Genomic DNA, 14,847 nt, shown 5'->3' with positions numbered 1-14,847 from the left:
GAGAAACACACTCGCAGAATAATGCCACTGTCAACAAACAAACTAGTTATTAACCTTCAGAATGATGTTGATGTAGGGTCACTTATTGACTTCTATGACGTTATGGGTGGTAAGTCACAGGTGGATCTAGCATCCCTGTATAGCAAACAGTTACCGCGTATAGGTAAATCTATTTTAAAAGACAACTCTCACCCCTTGCACAGTGAGTTCCAGCTCCTTCTCTCTCAATCCCGAGGTGTGAGACAAATAGATGTGTTCTCGCTGCCTAAACTGTGTAAAATAGGTTTGTAGCTTGTTTTTAGGTAACATACGATTGTATTTTTGTTGTTCATGTTTTTGAAATGTGTTTTGAAATTGTATGTCAAGATGGATGTCTCTCTGTCTACTGCAAAACTAATTTAAATGAAATAACCTAACCCAACATTTATGGATATTTCTACACACTGAGCTAACTACACTTAACATATTTCATAGCTAACTTATGATTCAGTCTGGACTCAAAGATATCAGCTCTGTCGAGAGTGAACACTTTAGATCAACACAGAGCTGAAGACACATTCACAACACAAACACAACTGAACAATCTCTCAGATAATGCACGCACGCACGCACGTGTTGCACCCCTGAAAAGGGGAGAAGATTAATACACAAGACTCGCACATTGTTTCTTCACTGCAAATGGAGAAAACTCGCGCGCGCTCTCCCCCTAGTGTTAACGCAGACCACATCAATCGATCATCCGACTTATCGTGCCCATACTGATCAAAGATGAACTCAGTGTATAACTATGAACATATTTATCTCACAATGTACACAGACTTATGCATTTTAAAATACATGTTCATTTCAATCTGTCAAACACGCGCGCGCGCACACACACAGGTTGCTCACAAGTTGTTCAGTCTACAGGGTTTGAGATTTGACCAGAGCTTGTGTTTCACAGCAATCGAATGAAGCGTTATAGATAAGCAATGATGAGCAAACGTGCCGTCTGCCTGTCTGTCTGACCGAGAGGGCGGAGTGTAAGTGTGATGAGGAGGTGATTCTGACAGCAGGAACAGGGCGGGGTTACGCAGCATCATTCTGACAGCAGCAGGCGGAGGGCGGGGTTACGCAGCATCATCGAAGCCTGTCGTCTCATTGTACGGTTGCTGATGCTGAGAGGAAAATGTAGAGCCGTGATTGAGGATTTTAGGCTCGCAGGCCGTGGCGCATCGTTGAGCGTTGTTTTCTGGGTAAGCACGACATCATTCTGCAGTCGCTTTTTATTCGTTACTGTATGTATGCGTTGTGGGTGATGTCTGCCGGAACGCGACAGGACAGATAGGCTACAGTAGCCTACAGGACTGTAGAAGAAAACAGAAACGTGAGCACGAAATAGAGCTAGAATGAGGGCAACGTCGGTAATAATGTGATGCTGTGTACTGATGGGTTGTGTTATCTAGATGTGAATGAGAAGTGTGCGCTCGGCCTGCGCGTCGCGTCAGCGCGCGTATGATCAGACGCTTTACAGGCCGCGCTGATGGACGCCACTGCATCACATTACACATCTACATCGCACTTCACACACATATATGCATCACGTTACACATCTACACTGCACTTCACACACATATGCATCACATTACACATCACACACACACACGCGCGCGCATGCAATGATGCTCACATTACAGACATGAATGCACTTGGATCTCAGAAGGGTGATTTTTGGGTCACGTGACTCAGCTAAAGCATCTTCATGATGTGCATTAGGATTCTGTGACACTGTAACATCTAGTGCGGAAAACACAAAAGTATTTTTCTGTGTAGATTTGCTAGTTATAGATATTTAACATTTAAAATGGCATTCCGTCCTGGTCTCAAATCCTTTACATGTGTACACGATATTCCCATGAATCCTTTTTGAGCCAATCTGATGTGTCTAAAATAAATCTGCTGCTAGATCACATTTGACTGTAGTAGCTTGATGAAACCGCATGTGTGTGTATTCTATATATAATAGCAGAGCTGCTTCTGGGCTGCTGGGGAATAATAGAGTTATTTATTTATATCTTCTTGAAATATATTGCAATATCATACATATGGGAGAAAGCATAGAAAATGTGTAAAAGCAATGCAGTGGCAAGAAAACAATTGCAGATTTGTAAGATATTTGCAGTCAGTAAGTTTACAACTAATGCTGAAAATAATGTGTGAGTGACAAATGATTTCTTATATCTTGTGGTCCAATAATCAAACCAGATTAAAAAACGTTTTTATTCAAAGTAAACATGTCTTAACAAACACAAAAAATAGTTTTATAAAAAGTAACTTTTTACTATTGTACAATGAATAGCCCTTTTTTGGAGAATTAACCTAGTTGAATGATAGTAACTGTACATGATGTCTGTCATGTGTTGCCTGTAACTTAAAAACATAATATGAGTAATGCTACAGGTTCTCTAGACCAATGAACACGGGCTGAGTAAAAAAAAACACACCATAGTCGTGTGAATCTATATCACATATTCAATTCAATTCAACTTTATTTATATAGCGCTTTCTTTCACAATTTGCATTGTTCCAAAGCAGCTTTACAGGGGAAAAAAACGAAAAACACAAAAAGGTAAACACAGAACATGAATAGTTTAACTTGTTATAAAAAAGACCTAGTAAATAATATCTAATGTCCCTGTGGTTTATTTTGCATTAAGTGAATGCTTTGCTGAAAAGATGTGTCTTTAATCTAGATTTAAATTGGGCGAGTGTGTCTGATCCTGGAATAATATCAGGAAGTCTATTCCGGAGTTTAGGTGCTACGTATGAGAAAGCTCGACCCCCTTTGGTGGATTTAGTTATTCTAGGTATTATCAAAAGAGTTTTGAGATCTTAGAGAGCGTGATGGCTTGTAGTGTGATAGAAGCTCTGTTAGGTAGGTAGGGGCTAAACCCTTTAAGGCTTTATAAGTGATTAAAAGAACTTTAAAGTCAATACGATACTTAACGGGTAGACAGTGAAGGGTTGATAACATTGGGGTTATGTGATGGTATTTTCTGGACCTGGTTAGAACTCTGGCAGCTGCGTTGATTGTTTAGCGCATTACAGTAATACAGTAACATAATGGTCTAATGGTTAGAGAGTTGGGCTTGTGATCAGAAGGTTGCTGGTTCTAATCTCAGTGCCAGCAGGTCATGACTGAAGGGCCCTTGAGACGCCTTACCCCTGATTGCTCTGCAGTAATGTGCCACTATAAAAAAAACTACTTGAAAGTCACTTTGGATAAATAAAAATAAAATGAATAAAATAGAATTGAATTGAACTGTAAATGGTAATATTGCTGCTTCTATAGCAGAAATAAACTGCTGCAGAAGAAGTTCTAGTGCCATGCTTATTGCATTAGTCATTACAAATGTACTGGAGTAAAGAGTACATATACTTATTCAGATATGTAGTCAAGTAGAGAGTACAACTACAAAGTAGCCAAAAAGATACAGAAGTACAGTAACTAATAAGATTTACTCCAATACACTGATGACGTGCCTTACAAGCTGTGTATCTCTTCACATTTCTGCACTGAAGTTGTTCAAACACATTTCCAAACCCTTTCTCGTGTTTTCACCGAACTGCTCACGTCCCTCACGCACCTTCTCTGTGTCTGTATGTATGTATGTTTTTGCCCGCAGTTTCTTTTCCTTGCATCTTTGCATTTGTCCTCTTAGTTCGGTAGGTCAGTTTTGAAGTTTTCTAACTCCCTGTCAACAACGCACGGAGCACAGTATAATTTAAGAGCAGGTGTAGGATCCCAACATCAACAACACCGCGTTCGCTTGGACATAAAATCACAGTCCACCATATTTTCAAACATAATAAAAAAAATTTGTAGCACAACTAACTTCTGCTTGATGACATCACATATCTGTGTGAGCAGCACATTACCGTGTTTACCATCAATTTACCAGAATGACTGTACCAGTAATTTACCAGCATTGTTGTGTGAAAAGGGCTTATAAATATATTGAGCAGTGATGTTACACTGAGCATTTAGAATCTGTCTGATGTATTTTCCTCAACCTTTGTGTCTATTGAAAGGTAAATGTACTTTATATATTGAAATTGATTGGTTTCCACTGGCGTCTGTATGTCCAGAGTTTTTAAGTGAATTATTCGACTGTCTGTCAAGAGGCTGAAGTGAAATCCTCTCAATGTGGTCTGTGTGATGATGTTGGCCTTTCAGCAGTGCTCTGTGTTTTGACTGAGTTCATGAGAGATGAAAACTGGGTCATGATGTCAGCGTGTCATTTATTTCTGTGGGATCAGGGCTTCCCAAACGTTTTCTTCCCCACATATCTATCCCAAATCACACCAATATATATATATATATATATATTTATACCTTTATTTAACCAGTGAAGAAAATCACATTGAGATAAATATCTCATTTACAAGTGAGCCCTGGCCAAGGTAACAGCACACAGTAAACATAATAAAGTAAAATTAAATACATAAAACAATAATCACAACACACACATATACACACACACACACACACACACACACACACTCACAACGACACACATACACGATCAAACATACAACAATAAAAAAGTTAAGAACAGATGCAGACAGTTTGGAATGTTTGGTTGAGATATAACTTAAAATCATTGATTGAAATAAATACACTAAGTTTCAATGACCTTTGAATCTCATTCCAAGCAGTTGCTGCACTATAAGCAAAAGCTGTTTTTCCAAACTCTGTCTTCATTAAGGGAACATAAAGATTAATTAAGAATATGTCTACTTGAACGCAGATTATACCCTTGATTATTAACAGTTAATAGACTAATCATATACAGAGGAAGCTGGCCAACTATGGCCTTGTACACAAATATAAGTCATTGCTTGTACCTTCTTAAGTGAAGTGAAGGCCAACCAACCATTTCATAAAATGCACAATTATGAGTATAATAATTTGTACGAGTTATAAATCTTAGAGCAGAGTGATAAACATAATCTAATGATTGTTAAAGAGCCTTTAGTAGTATTTCTATAAAAACATCTCCATAACTAAGACTGGTAAGAAGGTAGCTTCCACCAACTTTCTCTTAGCTGACTGTGAAAACAGCCACTATTCCGAAAATACAACCCCAGCTGAAGCCTTAACTTAGATAGCAATTGTTTATCATGTCACTTGAATGATAAGTCCTCCTCCAACACAAAGCCTAGGTATCTGCAGGATGAGACCAGTTCTACAAATTTACCATGCAGAGTGTAAAGAGGTAATGGAGAAGATTCACACTTATGTTTCCTAGAAAAGACCATGTCTTTTTTTTCGTATCATTCAGAACCAATATTAAAGAGAGGAGGTTGCGCTGAACTTTTACAAATGCTTCCTGCAACTTTTAAACGCAACTATCAATGGATGATGCAGAACAATAAATGATGGTGTCATCTGCATATAAATGAATACTTGCAAATGGACCCCTGTGGCACACCAGATTCAATACTGAGCCTATCAGAAAGAGCCCCCTTAATTTACCCCCTTTGTCTCCTATTCTTTAAGTAATTCCTAATCCAACCTAATGCGGTTTCAGAAAGACAGATACTGTGTAAACGCGATAGAAGAATACCATGATTGACAGTATCAAAAGCTTTGGTCAAATCAATAAACACTGCAACACATGATCTTCCATTATCTAAGGTGCAGGTAATGTCATTAAGAACTTTCATAGTGGCGGTTACCGTACTATGATTCTTTCTGAAACCGGACTGAAACCTAGAAAAAATGCTGTTACTAACCAAAAATTCCTTTAGCTGTTCACTGACAATAGATTCTAACATTTTGGCTCTAACCGATAGCTTAAAAATTGGTCTATAATTATTTAAGTTAGTTGGATCACCACCTTTCAACAGGGGTACAACCAGAGCAGGTTTCCAGACATCATGGACAACATTCTGTTCTAATGATAAATGGAAAATATAAACTAGTGGGCCAGCAATGATCTCAGCAGCTACTTAAAAAGAATATGGCTCAACTTCATCAGGCCCTGTAGACTTCTTAATATACAGGTTTTAAGGCCTTTAAAACTTCACTTCTTAAGATTGGAGAAAAGCAAAAAGTAGGGCTATCTTCTCTCATAAGAGGAGATGGATTTGGTATATCACTCACTGAAGTTTCATTAAAAATAGAACCTGAAGAAATTAAATACTTATTGAAGCTATTTACCATAACCGTCCCATTAGTAATAAGGCTATCTTTTACAAAAATTTGATCAGGAAAGTCAATAGATAATGTGGAAGGTGAAAGTGATTTGATGGTTTTCCAAAATATAAATGAATTATTTAGATTTTGTGAGGTTTCATTTAGATAATATTCAGATTTTGATCTGCGTATAAGAGCTGTACATTTGTTTCTCAATTTTCTAAATGCTACCCAATCTCTTTCTATATCCAATTTCCTCGCTGTGGCCCAAGCCAAGTTTCTTTCATGAAGAAGTTCAGATAATTCATTTGAGAACCATGGATTATCACTAGGGATGGGTACCGAAACCCGGTACTTTATCGGTTCTGGGGCTAAATTGTGAAAGACAGAAGTATCGACAAGCTCTGACGTTAATGGTTCTGCTGTCGATACTGGAGAAATTAAGAAAAACATTTTCCTATTTATTATTGCTACATATACGTTACCTAGCATATTTTCACTGACAAACCATTTCTAATTTGCGATAATATTAAAGACATTTACCTGCATGTCCGTCTGTCCCACACAACACAGAGCTCGCGCGCACACAACACGAGAGCGTCCAGGCACATAACATGAAAGCTCGCGCTTAATAGAGTGATGATGGCGGAGAGAATCAAACGGTCTAAAGTCTGGTTACATTTCACTCGAGTGGATGCAGACAGTGTTCGTTGCATCAAGTGCAACAAGATTTTTGCTTGTAAGAGCGGAAACACAAGTAATCTGGCAAAACATCTTTCTAATGTGCATTATGTGTAGACAAAAAAATGCAAAGTTTTCGACTGCCTAGCTAATAGTTCATCATCCACGTCTTCAGGTACGTATGCTTGCCTAGCAGTCTTCATAAATAACACCGACATAAACATTGCATAAGGTTTCTTTAAATTAGTATGTAATAATTTAATAAACACACATCACATAAAATAATTACCTACATATAAATCAGCAGTAGCCTCAATAAATCTTAAACATTAAAAATGCTTTCACAGTACTGCATTTAAAATGGACGAAAAATAATAAATTATGCTTAAGAAATTATAAAGCAGAGCTTACCTAAAAATGAATTTGTAGTGATGAAATAAGATATGTTAGGTCAGTAAAGAATGTTTAAAATAGTGAAAACAACTCCAGCTTTAGTTTTGTCTTTCATAAAAAAACACAACAAAAAGTACGGATAAGATTACCGTTAAAGTACCGGATCGATGAGTGGTATCGATAAAAGTAGTAATACCATTAAAACCTAACGATACCCATCTGTCATGAATCACAGAGGGAGAGAACCCAAGTGCAGGCAGACACGGGATGACGGGGTTAACAGAGATTTATTCTACAATAAACACAAAACAAAAACCCACAAGGGGGTAAAACAAGACAAGATAAGAAATACTCTGGACACGGACTAACTAAACTGAGAAAACAAACACTAAGGACAAGACTAGACTAACTCACCAAGACAAGAACTACAGACAGGATGCATGGATAATCAATATAAGGGTTTCAGACGAGGACCGCATACAAGGTACAAAAAACAATGAACGAGCACAGGACAATGAACACGAGGATGTTTTAAAGGGGAACAAACACAGGAGATAACAATGGGCAGGTGCGGGTACTGAAACACTCAGGGAAGATTAACGAGACAAAAGGGCGGGAAACACTGACGAGACACGAGAAAGTACATGGCAAGTTAGAATCATAACAAAGCCATGCCTTTCTCACACAAAACCTAAGGCTATGCCATGACTCCGCTGCAAGACCAAGAAAAACATGACATGGCGGAATCATGACATAAGCCCACCCTTAAATAAACACCTCACGGTGTTCATCAAGGGGTAGACTGACAAGACAAGGCAGACTGGGACAACGACAAGACAAAGCAAAACATGGTAAACAAGATTAGAGGCAGACAAGAATACATAACAACAGAGTTGGGGTGACATAATAAAAATAACAAACAAGGGTGGGGGGAGGGGGAAAAACAAAGTTCATGGGGGGAAGTCCAAAGGGATTGGGACAAGGGGGAACAGTTCTTGTCCCTGCCGCTCGGAAGCGCGGAGTTCCAGGGGACTTAGGATTTACCCTGGGGGGAGGCGCTCGAGAGCGCGGAGTCCCAGAGGCTCTGGGAGGGGCCGGCTGAGGGACGTGACTTGACGCCGGCTGGAAGGCCGGCTGAGGGATGTGACTTGACGCCGACTGGAAGGCCGGCTGAGGGACTTGACTTGACGCCGGCTGGAAGGCCGGCTGAGGGACTTGACTTGACGCCGGCTGGAAGGCCGGCTGAGGGACTTGACTTGGGACCACCGGACTTGGGACCACCGGACTTGGGACCACCGGACTTCGAGCCGCCCTCCGTTGCCTCTTCTTCTTCAGCCGAGCCACCCGCCTGGAGGTCGGCTGAAGGAATGACGAGAAAGGCACGGGCAGCTCGGGATTGGAGGCCTCGGACGAGGACCCCCAGGATTCCCGTTTCCCACGCTTGCCACCAAAGCTGACTGCGGGTGGGAAGACTGTAGGAGGTGGTGCGGTGGACGAGGTGGAGGTTGCGGAGGGTGAGGAGAGGCCCACAACCCCGATTTGCAGGGTACGGCCCTCGGGGATGGCGGCCAGCGGGGGGAGAAGACTGGGTTGAGCTGAGACACTGGGCTCCGGCCGATTCATGGCATACCCGATCAGGTCAGTGAAGCCCAGCGGTCTCAGCATCTGCATCTCCCACCCTGCTAGAGGTTGGTTGAGGCCGCCATTGAACAGGACCATCTGTTCCTGCTCACTGTGGACCATCTCCCCTGCCACCTCAAAAAAACGGTCCGCAAACTCCAATACGTCGGAGTGCCTCTGACGTAAACTGAGGAGGCAACGAGCCTGGGTCGCTCGCCTTGCCTCCAATCTGCCTGCTGGGTTCTGTTTTGGCTCGTTCATTCTGTCATCAATTACAGAGGGAGAGAACCCAAGTGCAGGCAGACACAGGATGACGGGGTTAACAGAGATTTATTCTACAATAAACACAAAACAAAAACCCACAAGGGGGTAAAACAAGACAAGATAAGAAATACTCTGGACACGGACTAACTAAACTGAGAAAACAAACACTAAGGACAAGACTAGACTAACTCACCAAGACAAGAACTACAGACAGGATGCATGGATAATCAATATAAGGGTTTCAGACGAGGACCGCATACAAGGTACAAAAAACAATGAACGAGCACAGGACAATGAACACGAGGATGTTTTAAAGGGGAACAAACACAGGAGATAACAATGGGCAGGTGCGGGTACTGAAACACTCAGGGAAGGTTAACGAGACAAAAGGGCGGGAAACACTGACGAGACACGAGAAAGCACATGGCAAGTTAGAATCAAAACAAAGCCATACCTTTCTCACACAAAACCTAAGGCTATGCCATGACTCCGCTGCAAGACCAAGAATAAACATGACATGATGGCGGAATCATGACACCCATCCCTATCACAGCCTTTTATTTTGTGTAATTTGTTTGTTTTTATTTTGTAAATGAAAATGTAGATACACATTCATTTATTTTTCTTGTTGTTGCATGAAGTATACGGTTTGTTTCATGTCAATACCTAATAATACTATAAGGTAAGATATACATTTTTATACAAACTGCTTGTTGTTGTTGTAGTGAAATGTAGTAATCGTACATGATCATCAGCACATAGACATATATGTGACATATGGATCACATTCCGGTAGTGAATGATGTTTGCAGAGTTCACTGAGGACAATTAAGCTATTTTTAATAAAACCACAGAACCTAACAATTTACCATAGTTGCATTATAGTGGCTAGTTTGTGGTTGAACTATGGAATTACAAATGTTAATAAATCCAACCAACACATTGCTTCTATAAGATTTCAAGTTGTGGATTTTGTCAACAGTGTGAAATATTTCAGTTGTAAAACCGACACTGTGTTATACCTGTTGATTGAGCCGTGCTTGCTTAGCCTACCTGCTGCTGCCTATACATCTGCTTCATTCAAAGATGTGGATTTTCAAGCTGTTGCTGTGGACTTTTCTGCTTTTCACCACATCATCTGCATATCCAAGACTGTTATACACCGCGTAGGAAATTCTTCGGTACCGCGCCCACTTTGAGCTGCCTGCTGCATTATATTTCCATCGGGAGATTCTCCGCCGCCGGCCGAGGTATATTCATCGTGGATCCCGGTGGAACTACTGCGTTGACTATAAAGGCTCCATTTAGGGATGCACCGATACCACTTTTTAAGGATCGAGTACGAGTACTGATACTTTTTCTCTGGTACTCGCCGATACCGACGCCTGTTGTACAGTTTTTTTTGTTTGTTTGTTTGCAATTTTCTAAGAACAACACAATGAGACTAATGAACATATCAGCATCTTTATTTTTAACAACTTCAACTCATATTATGAAAAAATAAATCAATCTTATGTGCTTATGAAAAAATTTTCAAAGCCCAAAATTCACAGTGTCCAATAACCTCCAAAGGGCAAACCAAGGACATAAGCATGCAGATTGCCATCCGTGGGTCGTCATCATTGATTTCCACACAGCTAAGCGCGAATGAAGCGTTAAGAGAGAGTGATTTACATTTTAAGTTAATGCAAAGAAGCGATAGACCTACTTGCGGTGCGATTCAACTCGCGCAAATTGAAAAATCTGAACTTTGGCGAAAATTTGCGCCGCGTTGGGTTAGCGAATCCAAAGACCGATACCTCACGTGACGTAATTGACAGAACGTTCCAGTGCACACAGAGACACATGCCGTAGCAGACACAATGTCATAGAGTGTTCACACGCTTCCGGGAAAGGTGGTGGCCTCGCGATGATGTATCGCGAGTCTCTAAAGGTTGTTTCAGTGACAGTTTGGGAGACAACTTCTTGTGAAATACTGGCGGTCCAGTTGAATGGACCCACACCTACCCTCATAGTGACTGTTTATCGCCCTCCCAAGCCTTCTCCAGTTTTTATAACTGAATTTTCATCTATTTTAAATTATCTTTGTACCATGACTCCAAATGTAATTTTAACTGGTGATTTCAATTTCCCTATTGACAATCCAACAGACTCTGTAAAGATTTTATTTCCACCTTGGACAGCTTTAACATTGCACAGTTCGTTGACTTCCCGACCCACAACAAAGGACACACACTGGATTTTATATGTTACTCTGGACTCATACCCTTCGATCTCAATGCATTTGATCTTCCCATATCTGAACATAAGTTCTTAACTTTTAATATTTCCGTTCCTTCATCCAGCCCAGTTCAACGACGTACCATATCCTTTCGTAATGTTAAAAAGCTAAACATACCTGATCTGAACACTGAACTTTCGGTGGCACTGTCTACTCTCAATCTACAACCCCCCTTCCCTGTTGACCTAATTAATCAATACAACACCGTCCTCCTCTCTGTATTGGATACCCTGGCACCTCTTCGAACCCGCACTGTCACCTTTACAAAATCTTCCCCCTGGTTCACTCCTGCCCTCCCTTTATTGAAACAAGAATGCCGACGCTTGGAACGTCTCTCTATTAAAACTCGACTTAGTATCCATCAACAAACGTACTCTGACCATGTTACCAACTATAAAAATGCTCTGAACTCTGCTAAATCTGAATATTACACACATTTAATTAATAATCAGGAGTTCAATACCAGAGCACTTTTCTCCACTGTCCAAGGACTCACTAAGCCATCAGAAACGATCTTCCACTTCACTATTGAATCCCAATGTCAAGATTTTCTGGAATGTTTACACAACAAGATTGACACAATCCATAAGCATCTGACTACATCTATTTCAACACACCTTGATTGTAGTTGGACTAATAACTTACATGCAACATCACCTACCACACTCTCTGTCTTCACTTTACCATCAACCAAACAAGTCAGTAACATCATCATGTCAGCTCGCCCTTCTACTTGTTCCCTTGATAAACTCCCCACATTTTTGGTTAAATCGTGTCTCTCTACACTTTCTCCTGTCCTCACTGACATAATTCAGTTATCGTCGTCCACTGGCATTGTTCCATTATCACTCAAAACTGCTTCAGTGACGCCTACAATTAAGAAACCTGGTTTAGACCCCAAAGACTTCAATAATTACCGTCCCATTTCTAATCTTCCTTTTACTGCCAAAATTCTTGAACGTATCGTAACAACACAGCTCCAGGATCATCTTCAAAATAACAATCTGTTTGAGCCATTCCGATCTGGTTTTCGTTCTAAACATAGCACTGAAACAGCCCTAGTTAAAATCACCAATGATCTCTTCCGTGCAGCTGGTACTGCTCTAAAATGCAAGACCTCCGTTTGGAAGAAAATATAAAGACCGGACCTCTTGGAACTTTAACTGAATACACCTGAATTAGAATAACCTCTAGTCATGCTCATTGAAGAATCATTGAATATAAAATGCAGTGCGGGTCTGGAAACTGAACCCGCTTCAGTTTGATGGAAAAGCTTTGAGATGTATGTTCTAGCCCAGGGGTGCAGGAGACACTTAAAAAGTGGGCAACTGTGAGCAAAAGCCCAGATAGTAAAATCAGATTTCTTGATTTTGGACCACCACTTCTGGCTAACTGTCAGACCTACATCAGATTTTAAACTAGTCTGATCATGAATAAAATAACACTGATTATTACTACAATATGAAATAAGAAGTACACATGGATGATAAAAAGAGCAAAATGCTAGAAGAATGCCAGATTGTCTCCTCTAATGTACGACCAGCCTACATGAGTCATCACAATTCTACTTTGATAATTTTTGATTCAGTTATTTCACATGATTAGGGTAAAACAGCTGTAAAAATGCACTATGCAACGTAGCCATGAAAATAAATGTGTCTTTATCACAGCAGAGCACAAAAAATAAAAACCAAGCAAACATGACATAGAAGTATATACAGTATAAGCATATAAGTGTTTATACACACCATCTGTATAAAACAATTACACTTGAAGCCCGGATCACATAGAACACAGTGCAGTGAGGTGCTGCTTTTTTAAATTGTATTCTGTTGGCAGGGAGCGATTAGTGTGCTGTTTATACACTCCAGGCACCTCATGGTTTTGCCGCCTGCTGCACCTCACGGTTTAGCCGGAGTGCTCTGAGCGCCTGAAGTTGAAAGAAAATCAACTCTGAGCGGAAAAGCGATTGACATCATGCAAATTTTTTCCCTTTTCCCTTCCATTGTGGTGACGCAACCGTATTTACTTACAGGTGTGAGTCTCGAAATGTCCTGTTTACACAGCAGCTTACAGTTGCAGCTTGTATACTGTCTGTATGATCGAGCAACTGAACTCATGACGGTATTCTATCTTCATGGGATGACTGTAAGAATAGTGACACTGTGTAAATATTGCAATGGACACATAAGTAGACACATGTGTCAATTACCATCATGCAAAGAAAACTTAACAAGGGGATTTGCAAGTTTATTTCAATCAACAAAATAATTTTACGCTTATTTAGCGCTTAACGCATTCTAGGCCTGCTATTTAATGTAAGAAGACCGATAAAATGACGAGGTCATTCTGCAGTGCGGTTTCCGTTCATTGTCATACTCTGTATATCATCACAGTGACAGAGAATGACTAAATGCTGTTGTTTACAGTTATTATCTTCTGACTTGTTTTTGGCTAATATATCAGTATATTCATATAATCAGTATTGGGTAATATGTCTTCTTCCACATTCTTTCTACAAATGTCCCGCTTGGTCAATCTCTCTGGTGCCCCTATGAGAGTATACTCATAGCCTATGGCTGATTGGCTATGTGAGTGGTATTATTTTAAGGTAAATCAGACAGATGCAGTTTCAGGTTGTGAATAGTGCAGGCTATTTTTCCCGAATCAAAATGGGGACCATGGCCCCCAGGGCCCCCTAAGCCAACAGCCCGCCTGTTGAAGGCATACTGTCATGATTCTGCCGCATCATATCATGTTTCTCTTGGTTTAGTAGCATGATCACGACACAATCTCATGTTTTGTGTGGAGAGAGGTATTTTTGGCCCTTTTGGACTTCCATACGCTCTCTCCGGTCTCGTCTCTGTTCCCATCCTCTCGTTACCTCGTTATTGCTTGTTAATTAGTTCATGCCCCGCACCTGTCCCCATCTTGATTATTCCCTTAGTCTAGTGTAGTTTTGATGTTCATGTTAATAGTTTATTTTAGTCTTGTTTAAGTGTAGGTAGTTTTAGTCCTGTCTAGTTATTGTACCCATGTCATGTTTTGTTGTTACCCCCACCTGGGTCTTTGTTTTATAATTTTTTTAATATATGTTAAAACCCCTTACCCGCTGTTTGCACCTGGGACCTCCTTCCTTGTCTCACCACTCGAGAATCATGACAGCATACACAGCATCAATCATGTAAAACACACGTACGCACTTTAATGTGTGTTGAACTGACTATTGTGAGTAGATTCAAAGTCCTGGGCAGTCACAGGAAGACTACAGTCTAATATATTTAAATGAAGGATTACAGACAGAGGCGTCATTCACATTTAAACAGATTTTTGCATGCGACCTCCAACTGACGATTATCTATTAATGCATATATTAATCAGTTTCAAGATTCTATAGGAAGAAACTCTATATGTTATGTGCTGGAAA

The 14,847-nt window shown here is 40.4% G+C and overlaps 1 protein-coding gene across 1 annotated transcript in view; it reads left to right on the top strand.

Annotated features, from left to right (window-relative positions):
* The first annotated feature begins 1,107 nt into the window (after positions 1-1,107).
* The window catches only part of jakmip2 (janus kinase and microtubule interacting protein 2), a 45,696-nt gene continuing 31,956 nt past the window's right edge, over positions 1,108-14,847 (top strand). The window contains exon 1 of the mRNA XM_079486234.1: positions 1,108-1,235. The gene's annotated coding sequence lies outside the window, so the exon portion shown is untranslated. The remainder of the gene's footprint in view (positions 1,236-14,847) is intronic.

Source organism: Barbatula barbatula, assembly GCF_947034865.1.
Source record: "Barbatula barbatula genome assembly, chromosome: 22".
NCBI lineage: Eukaryota > Metazoa > Chordata > Actinopteri > Cypriniformes > Nemacheilidae > Barbatula > Barbatula barbatula.
This window is presented reverse-complemented; position numbering and strand designations above follow the sequence as displayed.